Raw genomic sequence first — 23,460 nt, forward strand, 5'->3', positions numbered from 1 at the left:
TGGAGTATGGGTCATGGTTCTGCCTAGGTGAATTTTCAATGTAGTTGGCTTGCTCCTGACTATCATCTGCTTCTTCATTCACTCCTTCTTGAGTTGCTGCTGAAGTGGTGATTGCTGCTACTTGATTCCTCTCCATCTTCTTGGTAAGGTCAGCCAACTGCTTGGTAATCATCTTGTTTTGAGCTATCAATGCATCCACATTGTTAAGCTCCATCACTCCTCTAGTGTTGCCTCTTTTAGAAGCGTAGAAGTAGTCATTCTCAGCTACAGTCTCAATGACATCTATGGCTTCTTCAATGGTCTTCTTCTTGTTCAGAGATCCCCGGATGAGTGGTCTACTGCCTTCTTTGATTCATAAGAAAGACCTTCATAGAAAATGTGTAGCTGTACCCATTCATTGAACATATCTGGTGGGCATCTTCTTGTCAGATCTTTAAACCTCTCCCATGCTTCGTAGAGAGTCTCACCATCTTGTTGCCTGAAAGTTTGAACCTCAGCTCTCAACCTGTTGATTCTTTGAGGAGGATAGAATCTTGCCAAGAATTTGTTCACCACATCTTCCCAGGTTGTTAAGCTTTCCTTCGGGAAGGATTCCAGCCATTTAGATGCCTTGTCCTTGAGTGAGAAGGGGAATAGAAGCAGTCTGTAGGTTTCAGGATGAACACCATTAGACTTCACAGTATCACATATCCTCAGGAAGGTGGTTAGATGTTGATTGGGTTCTTCTTGCACACTTCCTCCGAATGAACAGTTGTTCTGAACAAGGGTGATGAGCTGTGGCTTTAGTTCAAAGTTGTTGGCATGTATGGTTGGCTTTTGGATGCTACTTCCACAGTTTCCTGGGTTTGGATTGATGTAAGATCCCAGAACTCTTCTCTCTTACCCAGCATGATGCACTGGGCCTTCTCTGCCATGGTTGTGAGCCTTTTCTTCATGATGGTTTTCCATATTCTCATCCATGTCTGGTTCAAAGTACTCTTCCTCTTCCTCAGCACTAACGACTCTCTTTCCTCTTGCTTCCTTCCTCAATCTAAGGAAGGTCCTCTCAGATTCAGAATCAAAGGAAGTTAAAGCACTGCTTCTTCTACCTGTCATACAACCCACAAATCACAAGCAAGAAAGATAGATGCAGACAGTATTCTCTGCAGAAATGTTGTTAGTGTGAGTGATGCAATATATCAAATAGTTAGTGGGTCAGTGAACTAAATAGTAAAAAAAATGTGCAGATAACACCACAAACGGGTAAAGGGTAAAGGGATGGAAATAACTAAAACTGAAAGTAAATTACTCAGATGAAATTAAACAAAAAAAAAATACTCAATCTAGTTATCGACCAACTTAATCATTGTTGATACAAAATCAATCCCCGGCAACGGCGCCATAAACTTGATTCACAGAAACTTGTCTATCAACAAATTTCCCTCGGCAAGTATACCGAATTATCGTCAAGTAAAAACTCACAATAGAGTGAGGTCGAATCCCACAGGGATTGATTGGTCAATCAACTTTAATTAGAGGAATGTTCTAGTTACGCTAAGCAGAATTTAATGTGAGAGTTGCAGGAAATTAGATGGCGGAAAAGTAAATAACAGAAAATGTAAATACTGGAAATAAAGAGCTGAATGTAAATGGCGGAAGGTAAATTGCAGAATCTTAAATGGGGAATGGGGAATTTAGCATGAACGTAAATTGCAGAAATTAAAGAGAATAGGTAAGATCAGAAATAGGGGATTCATTGGGCTTAGGAGATGTTGCATTCTCCGGATCAAGTTCATTTTCATCTCTTCCTCAATCAATGCATTCATTGATCTCCTTGGCAATCTTAAGTGATTGAACTCCAATTCCTTGGTAATTCAATCTCTCAAATCTTGATCAATAGCCAATTCCTTGGTCTAATTTCTCATGAGAAGAGATGAAGTATGGTCACTGATTATACCACATGTATTTCCAAATCAAAGTGTTGGTAGGATTATATGTCACTATATCCATCCAAACCCCAATTTGGTCCAACATGAGAAAGCATTTCTAGCATGATCTCTTCATTCCTCTTCCAAGGTTCCGAAGAGATCCAAGTATGAATAGCTTCTTTTCCAAGACAACTACCCAATTGGATGAAGATTGAAAGCTTTCTAGTAAAATCAAGAGAAAAGAAAGAAGAAGAATAATGAAAACTATTATTGATCCATCAAATTACAACAGAGCTCCCTAACCCAATGAAAGGGGTTTAGTTGTTCATGGCTCTGGGAATGGAAAACAAAGATGGAGAATGCATTCTGAAAGTAAAACTAGAAGTTGCAGAGAAAGTAAAATTATACAGAGAGTAGTTCTCTCAATCCAAAAGCTGCCCTTCTCTAGTTTAAAACTACTCCTATATATACTACTCTTCTGATCTTCCAGTTGGCTCTTTAAGTCTTGGATATGGGCCTTTAGATCTTGAGTTGAAGCAGTTTGGAATCTTCAGTGGGCTCAGCTTTACTTGCAGAGAAAGTGTGAAGTAGGGATGGACTTTGGCTTGGACGTTAGTGGCGTTAACGTAATTGAAAATGTGGGTTTGAGAACGTTAGTGACAATCACCTTTTGCACTAACGTTCCTAGCCCAAGATGAGTTACGTTAACTTCAACGTTAGTGGCACTAACGTGACCACTAACGTTGCCTCTTGGTCCATTGTGAGCGTTATTGGCGTTTACCTTTGCCAATAATGTTGCCCTTAGCCCCTTTTTCTCACGTTAGAGTCCACGTTAGTATAACTAACGTGGCTCTTACCGTGGGCATACCTTAGCCTCGAGAGCGTTAGTGACACTTACCTTTGTCACTAACGCTCCAAACGCCCCTTCTCACGTTAGTGCCCACGTTAATTGTCTTAACGTGGCCACTAACGTGGTGGTGATTGCCATCTCCAACGTTAGTGACAAAGGTGAGTGTCACTAACGTTGGCTCATCAATTCTTTCCTCCACGTTAGCTTCCACGTTAATACACTTAACGTGGTAACTAACGTGGCTCATAGTGGCTTAGTCTAACGTTAGTGACAAAGGTGAGTGTCACTAACGTTGGCGATTCCTTGCTCTTTCCACGTTAGATTTCACGTTAACCAAGTTAACGTGGCTCTTAACGTAGCCAATATGGGCTTAGTCCAACGTTAGTGACAAAGGTGAGTGTCACTAACGTTGGCATTATCTTCCTCTTCCACGTTAGAGTTCACGTTAGCTGTGTTAACGTGACTCTTAACGTGGCCAATTGCCTTTTTGGAGTGTTAGTGGCACTTACTTTTACCACTAATGCTTGGAGCTTCCTTTTCTTCCATGTTAACTGCCACGTTAATGTAGTTAACGTGGAAATTAACGTGGGCTATGATGGCTTCGAAGACGTTATTGGCGATCACTTTTCTTATTAACGTTGCAAGCTAGATCCCATTCCACGTTAGTGGTCACGTTAGTTAGACTAACGTGGCTACTAACGTGGCTACTAACGTGGCTTTTCCTTGCTTCCTTTGTCCTGAAATCAAGCAAATAAAGTGCATCAAAGCTCTAATCCAAGTTATGAGTCATGCATCATCCAATTTGTCATTAAATTCATGCATAATTCTCATGAAATCATATAAAATTCACAATGTTGCTTGAATCAAGATGTAAGTAAAATTCTACCCAAAACTTGCTTAATTCCTAAGAAAATGCATGAAACTACCCTAAAACAATAAAGAAAAGGTCAGTGAAACTGGTCGAAATGCCCTGGCATCATGAGCTTGGAAGTATGGACAGAGGCGTCGAGAAGTTAATATGAGAGCGTAGGCGAACTTTTTTATCTTTTGATAGTTTAGTTTAACCCCTTGTAGAGCTTTACTGATGAAGTAGATGGGTTGTTGCCCACTTTCGTCCTCTCTAACTAGTGCTGAGGCTATTGCTTGATTTCCTATGGCGAGGTATAATATGAGCTCTTCACCTTCCCGAGGTCGGGTAAGGACAGGTGGTTGTCCCAGAAAACTCTTGAAATCTTGGAAGGCTTGTTCGTATTCTGGGGTCCACTAGAACCTCTGTCCCTTCCTTAAGGTTGCAAAGAAGGGGAGAGATCTTAGGGCTGATATGGCTAGGAATCTAGATAGAGCGGCTAGTCTTCCATTAAGCTGCTGGACGTCTTTGACATAGGTCGGACTTTTCATGTGAAGTATAGTCTAGCACTTATCTAGGTTTGCTTCAATTCCTCTTTGGGTGAGCATGAAGCCCAAGAATTTGCCAGCTTCTATCGTGAAGGTGCACTTTGCTGGGTGATAAACCACTATTTTATGGTTTATCTTGTGCTCAATTGAGTGATTTTTATCAAGTCCTTGCACACTTATTCATACGAATTGCATGATTTTACAATTCCTTCCTAGTTTTGTTCCATAATTGAAAACTTGCTTCCTAAGCCTTTAAATTGTGTATTTTAATTCCCCCTTTATACCATTCGATGCCGTAATCTGTGCGTTAAGTGTTTTTAGGCTTTATAGGGCAGGAATGGCTTAGAGGATGGAGAGGAAGCTTGCATAAATGGAAGTACCACAAGAAATAAAGGAGATAACCAGCGAAAAGCGACGTGCACGCATGGACGACGCGTGCGCGTGAATCGGAGTCCGCAGGTGACGCATGCGCATGCTTGACGCGTACGCGTAATACGCGAAGTTGACCAGCGACGCGTACGCGTGACTGACGCGTACGCGTGAGATGCGCAACCTGCAGTAATTGCAGAAAATGCTGGGCGCAATTTTGAGCCGAGTTTGGACACAGTTTCCGGCCTAGAAACACAGACTAGAGCCAGGGGACAAGCAGAGACTCAACAGACATTCTCATTCACATAGTTTTAGTTTTAGTTTTGAATCTTAGAGAGAAATCACTCCTCCTCTAGGTTTTTTACACATTCATAGATTTCTAGTTTTATAGTTTTATGCTTTTGCTTTGGATTTTGAGAAGAGTCACTACCTCCGTTGAAGTTGTTATTATTTTAGTTTGCTTTCTTATTCCTTTACTCTTTTGATTACTTATTGACCCTGTTCAGATATGTATGTTGCATTTTGGGATTTATTAATGCAAAGGACTACTTTTACTTTTAATTAATTTTCAATTCCTATTTTATTTAATTTATCATGTCTTCTTCTTGTATGTTTGTGAACGTTATATTCATGTCAATGGAGTAAACTCCTAACTTGACTTGGGGGTTGATTAAAAGGAGACCCTTGAGTTGGAATACTCAAGTGTTAATTTTAATTGAAAGTTGTTGGCTGACTCTAGTCTCTAACTCTAATCCTTCCTTGGAGAGAGGATTAGGACCTGAGGTTTATAGTTGGTTAGTTAGTTACTTGACTTTCCCTTATCAGGTAAGGGATGACTAAGTAGAACAATAACCTCTTAATATTACACTTGGGAAAATCCAACAAGGATAGAACTTCCAATTAATCATTCCCCCGGTCAAGGCTTTTTAATTGATTATATAAATTCTCTTGCTAATTCTCATTGCTTTAATTTACAGTCATTTACTTTTCTGTTCTTCAACTCTTAAAAATTCTTGGAAAACTCCTAACTAATAAAATAGCACTCTTTTCTCAACTCGTTGGGAGACGACCTGGGATTCATACTCCCAGTATTTTATTCTAAAGTTTGTGACAACCCTTTCTAAATTGATAAGCGGATTTTTGCTGGTTAAGAATTGTACTTGCAATGCTGTTCTTACTATAATTTCTTAATAGGCTGATTTCCGCTCGCATCAATTTTTGGCGCCGTTGCCGGGGAGTTACAATTGCGTGCTAAATTATTAGTTGTTGTACATATTTTTAATTTTTGCATATTTTATTTTATTTTATTACCATGAGCTGTATGTTTCTTTCATTGAATGACGCGTTCTCTGCCTGACCCGAGCTTAGCCGCATTTGATCCTGAAATTGAAAGAATTCTTTCACGTATTAGGCGAGCTCGGCGTCAGTTAGCTTTTGAGGGTGGTGAAGTGGTTCTTGCCAATTCACCAATCTCATCAGAGGGCAAATCTGAAGCGCTATCTAAGGAAGAAACAAGCTCTTTTTCTACTGATACTATTGATTTATGTGTAGGTAACATGGCACAGCCTAGGAGGATTACTCTCCAGGAAGTTAGAGCTCCAGACTTTACACTGCAACCGTATCAAGCGCGTCACCTAAATCTGGCTACAGATTTTGAACTGAAGACTGTGTTAATCAACTTAATGCCTAAGTTTCATGGCATACCTGCTCAGGAGCCTATCAAGCACCTCAGGGATTTTCAGACAGCCTGTTCTACTGTTAGGCGTCATGGTGCAGATGAGACTTCTATTCTGCTAACCGCCTTCCCATTTTCTCTTGAGGAAAAGGTGAGGGAGTGGTACTACACTCAACCTAAAGCAGTTGTTACTAACTGGGACATGCTCAGGAGAGAATTCCTGGAAAAATACTTTCCAGCTGAAGTTACTGATAGACTGAGGAAGGAGATTTCTTGCATTGTTCAAGGCGAATCAGAGACTCTCTATGAGTATTGGGAGCGCTTCAGGAATCTTCTGGACGCATGCCCTCACCACATGATTGACAAGTTGGTGTTGATCAGCTACTTCACACAAAGCATGAAGCCTCAGGATAAAACTACATCGGATAGTGCGAGTAATGGTTCTCTGAAAAAGTACAAGACCGCGGATGAAGCGTGACAACTGATCATTGATCTAGCAGAATCTACTCGGAACGGGAGGCACAGGAACAACCATCCCAAGGCTGTTGCAGAGGTTTCCTCTAGCAATGAGACTACTGCTTTCACACAGGCTATATGTGAGATGACCAACCTACTGAAGTAGATACAGCTGAATCAACAACAACCTCAGCCTCCCCCACAACAACAAAGTCAACAGTTGGTTCCTCAAAGAGTATGCGGAATATGTGCTGATTATACTCATTACACTGATGAGTGTCCGCAACTCCAACAAGAAGACAACACCTTGGCAGCTACTCATAATTTTTATGACCGCTCGAATCAAGGATACAATCAACAAGGCGGCAATTATAACCAAGGTAGAACCTACAATCAAGGTTGGCAAGACAACTCTAACCATGGATGGAAAGATAATTCCAACCAGGAATGGAGGGACAACTACAACAGAGGAGGCAGAGACAACAATGGAAATTAGAGGTGGAACAACAACAACAACAACAACAGACAGCAGAACTAGAACCAGCCTTACAGAGCACCTTACCAAAGGCAGTCCCAAGCACCTCAGAACACCCTCAAATCACTTACCCCCCTTCTTCTTCTAATGATGAGATGCTTCGCACTATGATGCAAGACATTCATAATACAGTTAACTCTACCATGAACGGTCTAAATGCTATTTTACAAGCTCTCGTCTCCCGGATGGATTCACTATTTGCCTCCAACAATCAACCTGCAAGCTCCAGTACACTTCTATCTCAGCCTATACCCAACCCTAAAGGAGGAATCAACGCCATTACTTTGAGGTCCGGGACTACACTACCAGAGAGGAGTCATGCGGAGCCAAGCTTAAAAGATGACACTCCAGTTGAAAGTACTGTGGAAGTAGAGGATGCTAAAGAAGAAGATGTAGTACAAGACTTGGTTGAAGAAGAAGCAGCTCAATCTAGGAATGGAGCACCAAGAGACGCAGAAGCTGCGAGTGGCGCCAGAGTGGCACCATTCCTATTCTATTTCCACACCTTGCTAGGAAGCCCAGAAAGCAGGTGGAACTAGACCCTAAAATGGTAGAAATTTTTAAAAAGGTTGAGGTAACCATTCCACTTTTTGATGCCATTCAGCAGGTACCTAGATATACTAAGTTTCTAAAAGATTTGTGCATGCATAAAGATAAATTAAGTGAATTAGAAACTATTCCTCTAGGTAGCTCCTTATCTGCTTTAGTGGGTGATATACCTGAAAAATGTAGTGACCCAGGTCTATGCATGGTTACTGTTCCAAGGGTTACCTGAAACTGTAAGTCGATCTCGGATGAGATCTTCTGTAGGGTCGGAGATGACGTGTCCAGCTGATGGGTGGTGGCCGGAGCTGTCGTGTCCGACTTGTTAGACTGGCTGCACTACTGATCCTTGATCACCGGAAGGTGGGGGGTACCTGCAAGAGACTCCGATGCTTAAGTTAGCATGGGTATTAAACAGGTTTTTTAGTAGAATCAGAGTATGAGTTATACCTTGGTGCTCCAGTGTATCTATAATGGTGTAGAGTGACCTTTTTAGATAAGATAAGTTAGTTATCTTATCTTATCTTATCTTTGAGTTGAGGTCAGCTTATTTTCAAGGGAACCGCCCTTATCTCTATAGGATTGGACTGCCTTTGGATTTGGGTCGTGTTCCTCTATTTGGGCCCCTTACTAGGCTTTCCTGTCGATTTGACCGACCTCTTTGAGAAGAGGTCGGATAACCTGACCTGAGGAGGTCGGTCGCTTTATTACTGAACATCCCGGATCGGATAGCTCGACCCAGGATGTGAACAGTGCCCCTGCTTGAGCTCGGTCTTCTGCTTTGAGGTCGAGTCCTTGACTTCGATCTTTCTCTAGTGAAGCCGAACTCGAGCATTTTGTCGATTCCTTTCTTTGTAGAACCTTTTTTTTGAATGTGGAACGTCTTCCTCTAAAAGCGCGCGCTTTTATATCAGCGCTTTGTTCTTGGGAACGTGCGAGAGTTTAATACCTTCATTAATTGGTATTAATTGCCCCGTTTTCCTTGGCTTTTATTTTGAATTTTTGCAATCAGAAACGGTTTCTCTCTTTCATTTTTCTTTGTAACTTCTCCCTTCGTTCTCTCGCTTTCTATTTTTTGCCTACATTTTGCCTTTCTTGCGTTGCGGCGTCATTCAGCGATTTTGCGGGCGATTCCATCTTTCCATCTTCAACCTTCCTCGAAGCTTCTCCATTTGTTCAGGTTGGTTTTTCTTTCTTTGTGCCTCTCTCGTCATTTTTGCCTTCGATTTTTGATAGGGTTTCGATTTTCTCTTGAAGTATGAATCTTTTCGCATTGTGCCTGCTTGTTTGCTGCTTAAGAGTTTTCTTTTTGCTTTTGAAATGGTCCCTGTGCATTCCTGGGGCTCACGTTGCTTGTTTTCTTTGAAAGATTGTTCCTTTTGTCATGCTGATTGCTTATACTGATGAATTCTGTCATTTTGCTTTTTCTAGGGGTTTTTTTTTTCTTGGAAAAGGTGGCATCTTTGATGACTTTTTCTTTGATATGCTTTGCCATTGTGTTTGTTGATAAGCTAAGACTATGAATTTGGAATATAGCTGTTTTGGCTTTGTCTGATTTGTAGCTTTCTGGGATGCATGCTGCTTTCTTTTTCACTTTAAAGAGTTTTTCTCGTTAGCTTTGTAGGTTTTTCCTAAATCCTTGTTCCCTAACTGCCTCCAAAGGACGCCCCTGGACCTTTCTGTGCGGGTTCTGGGATTTTCCTTTTGTTGTTTGTGTCATCTGAATCATATTAGTCGAGTTGTTTTGTCCTTCGTCCGAGATGGTTTTTAGTAATCCGATCTTCTTTTCTTGTTGTAGGATTAGTTGGCCTCATGTCTTCTTGCAAAAATATTGTTGAGACGTCTTCCCAAGTCCATGAGGGCATGGCTGATTGGGTGGATTCTATGATTTTGTTGTGTATTTCTTTGGTTGACTCTGAGTTCTGTCAGCAACTTAGACAATTTCATAAGATCTGTGGTAGTGGTGGTGATGAAAAGAACTATGAACTTGTATCTCCGAGTTCTGAGGAGAGGGTCTATTTCTCTACTCGAATTGCCGGAGAGCGCCCTTTTTTCTACACCTACGACTTCTTTTTTAGTCAAATGAGTATTACTCTTCCTTTCACCAATTTTGAGACCAACTTGTTATGGTCATGTAATGTTGCTCCTTCCCAACTTCACCCCAATTCCTGGGGTTTCATAAAAATTTTTCAATTGTTGTGTCATGGATTTGGTATTCCTGCTTCACAATCTCTTTTCTTCTATCTCTTTGTTTTGACGAAGCCTGGGGTAGTAAAGAAGAAAGCCGCTTGGGTTTCTTTCCGAGCTTCCCAGGGAAAGAAGGTCTTCTCCATGTTTGACGAATCTTTTTGTGATTTTAAAAATTACTTTTTTAAGGTCCGAGCTGTTGAAGGAGCTCGGCCCTTCTTTCTGGATGAAAATGATGAGCCTGCCTTTCCCTTGGAATGGCAAAAGGATGTGAGAGTATCCAGATATACATGGGAAATGTTGGATGAGGCTGAGCAAGCTTTCATGATTGTTCTGGAAGAACACTGGGGCCAGCCTCCCCATCTCGACACAAAGAAATTTTTAACCAATCCCTCTCTTCTCCAAACTGAGCTGGGTAGTATTTTGATTTTCCTCTTTTGTCTGCTCCTATATTATTTGCAAACTCTTTTCCGATTTGTGACTTGATACTTTACTGTTGTGTTTTACTTGCAGAGATGATTAAGAATAATGAATCTATGAAGGCCTTTAAAAGGGTGAGGAAAGCTACCGTAGCCCAAAACGTCTCGGCCAAGGCGGCTGGGGAGAGATCATCCCAGGCCCAGTCAAAGCCGGCCGTTCCAAGCTCACCTAGGGCGAGGAAGGTAATCCTGACTCCCCGGGTTCGTTTGGTTGATCCTTCCCAAGCCTCTGTTGCCACTTCTGGCGCTCCTCCCAACAAAAAGCAAAAAATAATTGAGCCTTTCAACCTTGATGCCCCTGATTTTGACGCGGTCGAGTTCGTAGATCAGCAGATCGGTCCTTATTGTGCCCTCCCTATGGATGATGTATCACTCCTTCGCCATTTGGACTTTATAACTCGGAGTAGTGTTAAGATGGCGCACATGGGAGCTGCCTTGTACCGAACTGCCCAAAATCTTCCTCTTCATGCCACTAAAGCCTTCATGGAGGAGGCTAAACAGGAGTTTGATCGGATGAAGGGCTTGAAGGAGGAGCTCGAAGTGAAAGTGACCAAACTGGAGAAGGAGCTGGAGAGCGAGAAGGCTAGCTCCCTTGCTTTGGCAGCTTCTGTGAGGTTAGCCGAGGACATGACTTTAAGGCATAAAGACAGCTACGTTACATCCTATCGGGAGGTAATGCATCTGAGGGAGGAGTTGGAATCTGCCCGAGCTGATTACTCAGAGCTCCAGGGTCATCTTGTCGCAGCGTGAATGCTGCTTATGAGAACCTGAAAGAGCAAGTTCGAATTCTGGCTCCCGAGGTCAACCTTTCTCTCTTCAGCCTAGACAATGTTGTGAGGGATGGTAAGATTGTCCCTGATGACCCGGATGATGATGATGTCGAACCTCCCCCTGCGCCTACTGCCAAAGTGTCAACTTCTACAGTTCCTTCAGTTGAGATCGGTCATCCCGTATTCGATCCGGACTGTCAAATCCTGAATCGGGATGATGGGACCGTGGATGCTGTGCCCATTCAAACTCACCCTCCTTCACTCCGTGCTGATGCTACCGGGAAGGCTTCTGATGTTTAACTGAACTTTTTTATCTTGATTGTGTAGATAGCCCGACTTGTGGGCTTTTAAACTCTTTATTTTGTAAATTTCATTTTACTGACTGTTGACACTTGTTTAGTTGCTTGTTTAGCAACTTTAGGCTGAAAAACAAAAAATAGCTTCCAAGTTCTTGGGGCTGATTTGGGTAGCACCTTTGAATTTGTTTTTATCACAACTTCGCGCCTTTAGTATCATGTCGATCTTTATCTCGTCTAGGCACTTTTTCTAGGCTTTTGGTAGTGCTAGAGCCTTGTTGCTCGATCTTTTTGAGTTGCTTTTGTGCTTGTGGCTTTGATTCCTTTGAGGCAACAAACAAAAATCCTGTTTTGTTTGGACCTTTTGTGAGGTCTCTGCCAAGTATTACTTTTTGTAGCCTTCGCACTTTATGTGGGTCGACTTCGTCATGTCGGGTCCTTCCTTATGTGGACCGACTTCGTCATGTCGGATCAAGTTATTTCGTAATCCTATTTCTTGGACTTTTGTTCAAGTCTCTTTCAGGGATTACTTCTATAAATTTATGTTTTGGGCCGACTTCGTCATGTCGGGCCCTTCTAAGTTATTTTTGTAATCCTCTTTCTTGGACCTTGTTCAGGTCTCTTTCAGGGATTACTTCTATAACTTTATGTTTTGGGCCGACTTCGTCATGTCGGGCCCTCCTAAGTTATTTTTGTAATCCTCTTTCTTGGACCTTGTTTAGGTCTCTTTCAGGGATTACTTCTATAACTTTATGTTCTGGGCCGAATTTGTCATGTCGGGCCCTCCTAAGTTATTTTTGTAATCCTCTTTCTTGGACCTTGTTCAGGTCTCTTTCATGGATTACTTCTATAACTTTATGTTTTGGGCCTACTTTGTCATGTCGGGGACCTTCTAAGTTATTTTTGTAATCCTCTTTCTTGGACCTTGTTCAGGTTTGGGCCGACTTCGTCATGTCGAGCCCTTCTAAGTTAAAGTAATCCTCTTTTATAGGGTTGGCCAGACCTCTTTCCAGGGTTTACTTATAACTTGGTTTAACTTGGTCCGACTTCTTAACGTCGGCCAGTCTTTTAAGTTATTATTTAGCAATCCATCAGGCCCTCGTCAGGTCCTTTCTCCGGATCACTTTCGATAACTTCTTGCATTATTCTGTTTTCATCTTTGCCGATTTGTAGAAGGCGGGTTAAATCCTCATTTAGTCGACCTTTAGATGAATCTGGTTTTCATCTCTGTTGGTCTTTATCGTGATCGTGCAGTGAATTTGTTTTTAACTTTCTGCCAATCTGTCGCTTTATAATCGGATGATGAATATTTCAGATTAATGCGTCTTGAAAACTTTGTAGAACGTCTAATATTTTTTATTTAAAAGAGAATGAAAATATGTACATATAGAGTTTTTATCTTTTTGAGTCGGACAATTTCTGGATCTCAACTTGGTGCCTCATTAAAAAACCTTTTCAGGAAAAAGAGTGCATCCTATGATGAGATCTTTTACCTTCTCTAGCTATAGTACCTTCTTAGGTTGCAGGCGTGCCACGATCTAGGAAGCTCTCGCCTGTCGAGTTCGGATAGCCTGTAGTAGCCCTTCCCAAGTACTTCTATGACTCGGTAGGGTCCTTTCCAGTTTACTGCCAGCTTTCCTTCTCCGGGTCGAGTTGTTCCGATGTCATTTCGGATTAGGATGAGATCATTCTCAGCGAAACCTCTTGGCACTACTTTTTGATTATATCTGGAAGCCATTCGACGTTTTAGTGCTTCTTCCCTAATCCGAGCTCTTTCTTGGATCTCAGGAAGTAGGTCGAGTTCTTCCCTTTGAAGTTGGAAGTTGGCTTCTTCATTGTAACAGACCATTCTAAGCGACCCTTCCTCGATCTCTACTGGGATCATTGCCTCCGTTCCGTATGTTAATCGGAAGGGTGATTCCTTTGTGGTGGAATGTGGCGTTGTTCGATATGCCCATAGGACTTGTAGGAGTTCTTCGGCCCAAGCTCCCTTTGCATCTTGTAATCTCTATTTTAGCTCAGCCAGTATGACTTTGTTGACCGCTTTGGCTTGTCCATTGGCTTGGGGATGTTCGACGGAGGTGAACTGGTGTTTTATGTTCAAGTCGGCCATTAACTTTCTGAAGCCTGCATCTGTGAATTGGGTGCCATTGTCTGTGGTGATGGAGTATGGAACCCCGAACCTTGTGACGATGTTCTTATATAGGAATTTCCGGCTTCTTTGAGCGGTGGCGTTGGCTAGGGGCTCTGCCTCGATCCATTTTGTGAAGTAGTCTACCCCTACTATGAGGAATTTAACTTGTCCCGATCCATGGGAAAAGGGTCCGAGAAGATCGAGTCCCCATTTTGCAAATGGCCAAGGTGAGGTTACGCTGATGAGCTCTTCTGGTGGGGTGATGTGAAAGTTGGCATGTTTCTGGCATGGTGGACATGTCTTTACAAATTCTGTAGCTTCCTTTTGTAGAGTTGGCCAATAAAATCCCGCCCGAAGTACTTTTTTGGTGAGAGCTTGTGCTCCGAGATGATTGCCACAAATGCCACTGTGTACTTCCTCTAAAGCTTCCCTTGTGTTGGAGGTCGGCACACATTTTAATAATGGTATTGAAATCCCTCTTTTGTATAAGGTGTTGTTTATGATAGTGCAGTATTGTGCCTCCCGTTTCAACCTCTTTGCCTCCTTTTCATCTGTGGGGAGTGTTTCTGTTTTGAGGTAGTTAATTATGGGGGTCATCCATCCTTGATCCTGACCTGTAATGGCTAGGACTTTTTCCTCTTCCGAGATTGACGGGTTTTGTAGCATTTCCTGGATGAGGCTTCTATTGTTGCCCCCTGTTTTGGTGCTGGCTAGTTTTGAGAGTGCGTCAGCTCGGGCATTTTGTTCGCAGGGTATGTGGCGGATCTCATATTCCCCGAGTTGTTCGAGATGTTCCCTGATTTTATCCAAATACTTTTTCATGGTGGGATCCTTGGCTTGGTAGCTCCCTGTTATTTGTGAGGTGACTACTTGTGAGTCGCTGAAGATGATGAGTTTTTGGGCTCCAACCTCCTTAGCCAGCTTCAAACCAGCTAGTAGTGCTTCATATTCTGCCTGGTTGTTTGAGGTAGGTAACCCGAACTTGAGGGAAAGCTCAATTTGGGTTCCTTGGTTGCTTTCAATTATCACACCTACGCCATTTCCAGTTTTATTCGAGGAACCGTCCGCGCAAATATTCCATTCTATGGGGTCTCCGTAGTGTCTGTAAATTCTGCAATAAAGTCGGCTAAGTATTGTGATTTGATGGCTCTCCGAGCTTCGTATTGAAGGCCGAACTCGGATAACTCGACTGCCCATTGTAGAATTCTGCCTGCTAGATCTGTTTTCTGCAATATCCCTTTTATGGGCTAGTTGGTCCGAACCTTAATGGTGTGAGCTTGGAAGTACGGGCGAAGTCGTCGAGATGTTAGTATGAGAGCATAGGCAAACTTTTCTATTTTTTGGTAGTTCAGCTCGGATCCTTGTAATGCTTTACTGATGAAATATACGGGTTGTTGCCCACTGTCTTCTTCTCGAACTAGTGCCGAGGCTACTGCCCGACTCCCTACCACGAGGTATAATATGAGTGGTTCTCCTTCTCGTGGCCGAGATAGGATAGGTGGCCGTCCTAGAAACCTTTTGAAATCGTGGAAGGCTTGTTCGCACTCCGTTGTCCATTCGAACTTCTTTTATTTCCTTAGAGTAGCATAGAAGGGAAGAGATATTATCGCTGATCCTGCTAGGAATCTGGATAAGGCTGCCAGTCTCCCGTTGAGTTGTTGTACCTCTTTGACACAAGTTGGGCTTTTCATGTTGAGTATGGCCTGGCATTTATCCGGATTTGCCTCAATTCCTCTTTGTGTGAGCATAAAACCTAAGAACTTGCCTGCTTCTACTGCAAAGGTGCATTTTGCAGGATTGAGTCGCATGCCATGCTTCCTTATAGTATCGAACACTCAGACCAGGTCGGACAATAATGTCTCTTCACTTTGTGTTTTTATTAACATGTCGTCCACGTAGACTTCCATGACTTTTCCGATATGATCTGAAAAGACTTTATTCATTAGCCTTTGATAAGTAGCTCCCGCATTCTTGAGACCAAAGGGCATCACAATGTAGCAATAATTTGCTTTTGGTGTTAAAAACGAGGTCTTTTCTTGATCTGGTGGATACATAGGGATTTGATTGTTTCCGGAATATGGATCCATAAACGAGAGGTATTTATATCCGGAGGAGGCATCTACCAGAGCGTCGATACTTGGGAGTGGATAAGGGTCTTTTGGGCAGGCTTTGTTGAGATCTGTATAGTCGGTACACATTTGCCACTTCCCGTTTGATTTTTTTTACCAAGACGACATTAGCTAACCATAGTGGGTACTTGACTTCTCTTATGAATCCTGCCTCCAGCAGAGCTTGTACCTGCTCTTCCACAGCTTGGGATTGTTCGGGTCCGAGCTTTCTACGCCTCTGTTGTACTGGCCGAGATCCAGGGTATACTGCTAGCTTATGACACATTAACTTGGGGTCTATGCCTGGCATGTCTGCAGCCTTCCATGCAAAGAGATCGGCGTTTTCTCGTAAGAATTGCACGAGTGATTCTTTTATGTCTCCTTTTAGAATCGTGCCAATATTGGTTATTTTGTCCGGGATGTCTCCGATCTGGACTTTTTCTACTTCACCTTCAGGTTGTGGACAGAGTTCTTCTCACCTCTGAACTCCACCAAGTTCGATTGTGTGGAATTCTTCTCCTCTGCCTCTGAGGTTTAGACTTTCGTTATAACAGCAGCACGACATCTTCTGATCTGCTTTTATCGTAGCTATCCCTTCTGTAGTTAGGAATTTCATGCATTGATGTGGAGTTGAAACTATTGCGCTGAGTTGATTTAATGTTGTCTGACCTATTAGGGCGTTGTAGGCTGAACTCACGTCGACCACGATGTAGTCTATTTTGAGTGTCCTGGATTGGTTTCCTTTTCCGAAGGTTGTGTGTAGCGGGACGTATTCCAGTGGTTGCACTAGAGTGTCTCTCAGTCCGAATAGGCTGTTTGGATATGCTTTGAGTTCTTTATCTTCCAGGCCGAGCTTGTCGAAGGCAGTTTTAAATAAGATGTTGGCGGAGCTCCCTTGGTCTATCAGTGTGCGGTAGAGATTTGCATTTCCCAGTATAATGGTGATGACCATGGGTTTGTCGTGTCCTGAGATGATGCCGGATGCATCTTCCTTGGTAAACGTAATTGCGGGTTGATGAGCGGATAATTTATACGCTTTTTGGCATTGTTTTTACATAGTTTTCAGTATGATTTTGTTAGTTTTTAGTATATTTTTATTGGTTTTTAATTAAAAATCACATTTCTGGACTTTACTATGAGTTTGTGTATTTTTCTGTGATTTTAGGTATTTTCTGGCTGAAATTGAGGGACCTGAGCAAAAATCAGATTCAGAGGTTGAAGAAGGACTACAGATGCTGTTGGATTCTGACCTCCCCACTCAAAGTGGATTTTCTGGAGCTACAGAACTCCAACTGGCGCGCTTCCAATTGAGTTGGAAAGTAGACATCCAGGGCTTTCCAGCAATATATAATAGTCCATACTTTGCCTGAGTTTAGATGATGCAAACTGGCGTTGAACGCCAGTTCCATGTTGCAGTCTAGCGTTCAGCGCCAGAAACAAGTTGCAAAGTGGAGTTCAACGCCAGAAACACATTACAAACTGGCGTTCAACTCCAAGAATGACCTCTCCACGTGTAAACTTCAAGCTCAGCCCAAGCACACACCAAGTGGGCCCCGAAAGTGGATTTCTGCATCATTTACTCATTTCTGTAAACCCCAGTAACTAGTTTAGTATAAATAGGACTTTATGCTATCTTTGTAAGGGATCTTTGATTAGTTTTATGCTATCTTAGACTTTCATGGGGGCTGGCCATTCGGCCATGCCTGAACCTTCATCACTTATGTATTTTCAACGGTAGAGTTTCTACACATCATAGATTAAGGTGTGGAGCTCTGCTGTTCCTCATGAATTAATACAAAGTACTACTGTTTTTCTATTCAATTCAACTTATTCCGCTTCTAAGATATTCATTCGCACTTCAACATGAATGTGATAATCGTGACACTCATCATCAGTATCTCTTGGATTTCTTAACCACTTTCGTTCTACCTTCGATTGAATGAGTATCTCTTGGATTTCTTAATCAGAATCTTCGTGGTATAAGTTAGAACCCATGGATGGCCATTCTTGAGATCCAAAAAGTCTAAACCTTGTCTGTGGTATTCCGAGTAGGATCCGGGAAGGGATGGCTGTGACGAGCCTCAAACTCGCGAGTGCTGGGTGTAGTGACAGACGCAAAAGGATGGTGAATCGTATTCCAATATGATCGAGAACCTCCAGATGATTAGCCATGCAGTGATAGTGCATCGGACCATTTTCACAGAGAGGATGGGAAGTAGCCATTGACAATGGTGATGCCCTACAGAAAGCTTGCCATGGAAAGGAGTAGGAATGATTGGATGAAGACAGCAGGAAAGCAGAGGTTCAGAGGGACAAAAGCATCTCTATACGCTTATCCGAAATTCTCACCAATGAATTACATAAGTACCACTATCCTATTTTATATTTTATTTATTTTCATCCACTATAATTTCTTAAAACAATTTAATCCGCCTGACTGAGATTTACAAGATGACCATAGGTTGCTTCATACCAACAATCTCCGTGGGATTCGACCCTTACTCACGTAAGGTATTACTTGGACGACCCAGTGCACTTGCTGGTTAGTTGCGCGAAGTTGTGAAGTTATGTTTGGACCATGGTATTGTGCACACGCTTTTGGAGCCAATGCCAGGGAATCAATTTCGAACAACAATTTCACATCTAGATCACAATTTCGCACACTAAATTTTTGGCGCCGTTGTCGGGGATTGTTCGAGTTTGGACAACTGAAAGTTCATCTTGTTGCTCAGATTAGGTAATTTTTTTTTAATTTTAAGCTTTTTATTTCTTATTTTCAAAAAATACAAAAAAATAATTTCTTCTTTTTCGTTTTTTTTTCCAATTAGTTTTCGAAAAATAAAAAAAAAATTAACAAAATCATAAAATCAAAAATAATTTGATGTTTCTTGTTTGAGTCTAGAGTCAAGATTTAAGTTTAGTGTCAATTGAATCTTTTTAATTTTCTAAAAATTATTTTCGAAAATTCATGCATTGCATTTTTCATGATCTTCAAGTTGTTCTTGGCCAGTCTTCTTGTTTGATCTTCATATTTTCTTGTTTTGTGTCTTTCCTTGTTTTTCATATGCATTCTTGAATTATTAATGTCTAAAGAATAAAAATTTTTAAGTTTGGTGTCTTGCATGTTTATCTTTTCTTAAAAATTTTCAAAAATAAGTTCTTGGTGTTGTTCATCTTGACATTCAAAGTGTTCTTGGTGTTCATCTTGATATTCATAGTGTTCTTGCATGCATCACATGTTTTGATCCAAAAATTTTCATGCATTGAGTAAATTTTGTGTTTTTCTCTTTCATCATTAAAAATTCAAAATTAAAAAAAATATCTTTCCCTTTTTCACTCATAAATTTTCGAAAATTTGAGTTGACTTTTTCAAAACTTTTTAAAATTTAGTTGTTTCTTATGAGTCAAATCAAATTTTCAATTTGAAAATCCTATCTTTTTCAAAATCTTTTTCAAAAATCAAATCTTTTTCATTTTTTCTTATTTATTTTAGAAAATTATAAAAATATTTTTCAAAAATCTTTTTCTTAATTCTATCTCATAATTTTCGAAAATATTACTAACAATTAATGTGATTGATTCAAAAATGTAAAGTTTGTTACTTGCCTAATAAGAAAGGTTCAATCTTTAAATTTTAAAATCAAATCTTTTTGTTTCTTGTTAGTCAAGTAATCAACTTTAATTTTCAAAATCAAATCTTTTTAAATTTCTTTTTCAAACCTTTTTCAAAATAATTTTCAATCATATCTTTTTCAATTTTAATCATATCTCTTTCGAAATGAAAATTAAAATCCTTTCTAACTTCTTTTCTAACTTCCTATCTTTTCAAAATTTGACTTTCAAATCTTTTTCAATCAATCTTATCTTTTTGTTTCAATCACATCTTTTTTCAATCTTATCTTTCCAAAATTTGATTTTCAAAATCTCTTAACCACTTAACTTTTTGTTTGATTCTTATCTTTTTCAAAACTGCCCAACTAACTTTCTACCTTTAATTTTCGAAAATCCCTCCTTTTTTTTCAAAATTCCTTTTTAATTAACTAATTATTTTAAATTTTAATTTTTAATTTAATTTCAAACTTTGATTTTTGAAATTTAACTTTAATTTTTAATTTTTATTTTAATTAATTTTTGAAATTCTCTCACCTCTCTCTCATCTTCTTCTATTTATTTAATTACTTACTAACACTTCTCCTCATCTCATATCTCTGCTCCTATCCTCACCCTTGTGTTTGGATTATCCATTCTTCTTCACTCTTATTCCCTTTCTTCTTCTACTAACAACAAGGGAACCTCTATACTGTGGTAAAAAGGATCCTTATTATTATTTTCTGTTCCCTTCTTTTTCATATGAGCAGGAGCAAGGACAAGAACATTCTTGTTGAAGCAGACCCTGAACCTGAAAGGACTCTGAAGAGGAAACTGAGAGAAGCTAAAATACAACAATCCAGAAACAACCTTACAGGAATTTTCGAAAAGGAAGAGGAGATGGCAGCCGAAAATAACAATAATGCAAGGAGAATGCTTGGTGATTATACTACACCTACTTCCAAGTTTGATGGAAGAAGCATCTCAATCCCCACCATTGGAGCAAACAATTTTGAGCTGAAACCTCAATTAGTTGCTCTAATGCAACAGAACTGCAAATTCCATGGACTTCCATCAGAAGATCCCTACCAGTTTTTAATTGAGTTCTTGCAGATCTGTGAGACTGTTAAGACTAATGGAGTAGATCCTGAAGTCTACAGGCTCATGCTTTTCCCTTTTGTTGTAAGAGACAGAGCTAGAACATGGTTGGACTCACAACCTAAAGATAGCCTGAACTCTTGGGATAAACTGGTCACGGCCTTCTTGGCTAAGTTCTTTCCCCCTCAAAAGCTGAGCAAGCTTAGAGTGGATGTTCAAACCTTCAAGCAAAAAGATGGTGAATCTCTCTATGAAGCTTGGGAAAGATACAAGCAGATGAGCAAAAGGTGTCCTCCTGACATGCTTTCAGAATGGACCATTCTGGATATATTCTATTATGGTTTGTCTGAGTTCTCCAAGACGTCACTGGACCATTCTGCAGGTGGATCCATTCACCTAAAGAAAATGCCTACAAAAGCTCAAGAACTCATTGACATGGTTGCTAATAACCAGTTCATGTACACTTCTGAGAGGAATCCTGTAAGTAATGGGACGCCTCAGAAGAAGGGAGTTCTTGAAATTGATGCTCTGAATGCCATATTGGCTCAGAACAAACTATTGACTCAGCAAGTCAATATGATTTCTCAGAGTCTGAATGGAATGCAAGCTGCATCCAACAGTACTCAAGAGGCATCTTCTGAAGAAGAAGCTTATGATCCTGAGAACCCTGCAATAGCAGAGGTAAATTATATGGGTGAACCTTATGGAAACACCTATAACCCCACATGGAGAAATCACCCAAATTTCTCATGGAAGGATCAACAAAAGCCTTAACAAGGCTTTACTAATGGTGGAAGAAACAGTTTTAACAATAGTAAACCTTTTCCATCATCCACTCAGCAACAGACAGAGAATTCTGAGCAGAATCCATCTAGCTTAGCAAATTTAGTCTCTGATTTATCTAAGGCCACTCTAAGTTTCATGAATGAAACAAGGTCCTCCATAAGAAATTTGGAGGCACAAGTGGGCCAGCTAAGTAAGAAAATCACTGAAACACCTCCTAGTACTCTCCCAAGCAATACAGAAGAGAATCCAAAGAGAGAGTGCAAGGCCATTGATATAACAATCATGGCCGAACCTACAGGGGAGGAAAAGGACGTGAATCCCAGTAAGGAAGACCTCCTGGGACGTCCAGTGATCAACAAGGAGTTTCCCTTTGAGGAACCAAAGGAATCTGAGGCTCATCTAGGGACCATAGAGATTCCAATGAACCTTCTTATGCCCTTCATGAGCTCTGATGAGTATTCTTCTTCTGAAGAGAATGAGGATGTTACTAAAGAGCAAGTTGGCAAGTACCTTGATGCAATCATGAAGCTAAATGCCAAATTATTTGGTAATGAGACTTGGGAAGATGAACTTCCCTTGCTCATCAATGAACTGAGTGATCTGGATCAACTGACATTACCTCAGAAGAAACAGGATCCTGGAAAGTTCCTAATACCTTGTACCATAGGCACCATGACCTTTGAGAAGGCTCTATGCGACCTTGGGTCAGGGATAAACCTCATGCCTCTCTCTGTAATGGATAAACTGGGAATTCTTGAGGTACAGGCTGCCAATTTCTCATTAGAGATGGCAGACAAATCTATGAAGATGGCTTATGGACTAGTAGAGGACGTGCTAGTAAGGGTTGAAGGCCTTTACATCCCTGCTGATTTCATAATCCTAGACACTGGGAAGGATGATGATGAATCCATCATCCTTAGAAGACCCTTCCTAGCCACAGTAAGAGCTGTGATTGATGTAGACAGAGGAGAATTGATCCGTCAACTGAATGAGGACAACCTTGTGTTTAAAACTCAAGAATCTCCTTCTGTAACAATGGAGAGGAAGCATAGAAAGCTTCTCTCAGTACAGAGTCAACTAAAGCCCCCACAGTCAAACTCTAAGTTTGGTGTTGGGAGGCCTCAGCCAAACTCTAAGTTTGGTGTTGGGAGTCTATAAAATTGACCTGATCACCTGTGTGGCTCCATGAGAGCCCACTGTCAAGCTATTGACATTAAAGAAGCGCTTGTTGGGAGGCAACCCAATTTTTATTTATCTAATTTTATTTTTATTGTTCTTTCATGTTTTATTAGGTTCATGATCATGTGGAGTCACAAAATAAATACAAAAATTAAAAACAGAATCAAAAACAGCAGAAGAAAAATCACACCCTGGAGGAAGAACATACTGGCATTTAAACGCCAGTAAGGAGCATCTGGCTGGCGTTCAATGCCAGAACAGAGCATGGATCTGGCGTTGAACGCCAGAAACAAACAACATTCTGGCGTTCAAATGCCAGGAATGCACCCTGAGAAGAGCTGGCGCTGAACGCCAGAAACAAGCATAGAACTGGCGTTCAACGCCAGAAACATGCTGCATCTGGGCGTTGAATGCCCAGAACAAGCATCAATTCAGCGTTTAAATGCCAAAATTGCATGCAAAGGCGTTTTACATGCCTAATTGGTGCAGGAATGCAAATCCTTGACACCTCAGGATCTGTGGACCCCACAGGATCATCTCAGCATTTGTGGACCCCACAGGATTCCCACCTACCTCTACTCATATTCTTCCCTCTTCTCAACACTCACCATTCCCAATAAATACCCTTCCCCAAAACCCTTCACCAATCACCTCAATCTCTCTTCCCTATTACCCCTTCACCACTTACATCCATCCACTCTTCCCCATAAACCCCACCTACCTTCAAAATTCAAAATTACTTTCCCACCCAAAACCCACCCCATATGGCCGAACCTACTCCCTCTCCCCTCACTATATATACACCTTAATCCCTCCTTCATTTTCACACAACACAACCCTATCTTCTTTACCTTGGCCGAATACACCCCCCTTCCCTCTCCTCCATATTTTCTCTTCTTCTTCTTCTTCTTCTTTTCTTTCTTCTCTTGCTCGAGGGTGAGCAATATTCTAAGTTTAGTGTGGTAAAAGCATAAGCTTTTTGTTTTTCCATTACTGTTGATGGCAACTAAGACCGGAGAAACCTCTAGAAAAGGGAAAGGGAAGACAAAAGCTTCCACCTCCGAGTCATAGGAGATGGAAAGATTCATCTCCAAAGCCCATCAAG

The 23,460-nt window shown here is 41.1% G+C and overlaps 2 non-coding genes across 2 annotated transcripts; one reads left to right on the forward strand and one right to left on the reverse strand.

The window, feature by feature from the left end:
* Positions 1-400: 400 nt before the first annotated feature.
* Positions 401-507, forward strand: LOC112753399 (small nucleolar RNA R71). The gene has a single exon (XR_003177787.1). It is a non-coding gene; the product is annotated as a small nucleolar RNA R71 (small nucleolar RNA).
* Positions 508-6,449: 5,942 nt separating this feature from the next.
* Positions 6,450-6,557, reverse strand: LOC112753403 (small nucleolar RNA R71). The gene has a single exon (XR_003177791.1). It is a non-coding gene; the product is annotated as a small nucleolar RNA R71 (small nucleolar RNA).
* Positions 6,558-23,460: the final 16,903 nt, after the last annotated feature.

The sequence above is a fragment of the Arachis hypogaea genome, chromosome 15 (genome assembly GCF_003086295.3).
Source record: "Arachis hypogaea cultivar Tifrunner chromosome 15, arahy.Tifrunner.gnm2.J5K5, whole genome shotgun sequence".
NCBI classification, from domain to species: Eukaryota; Viridiplantae; Streptophyta; class Magnoliopsida; order Fabales; family Fabaceae; genus Arachis; species Arachis hypogaea.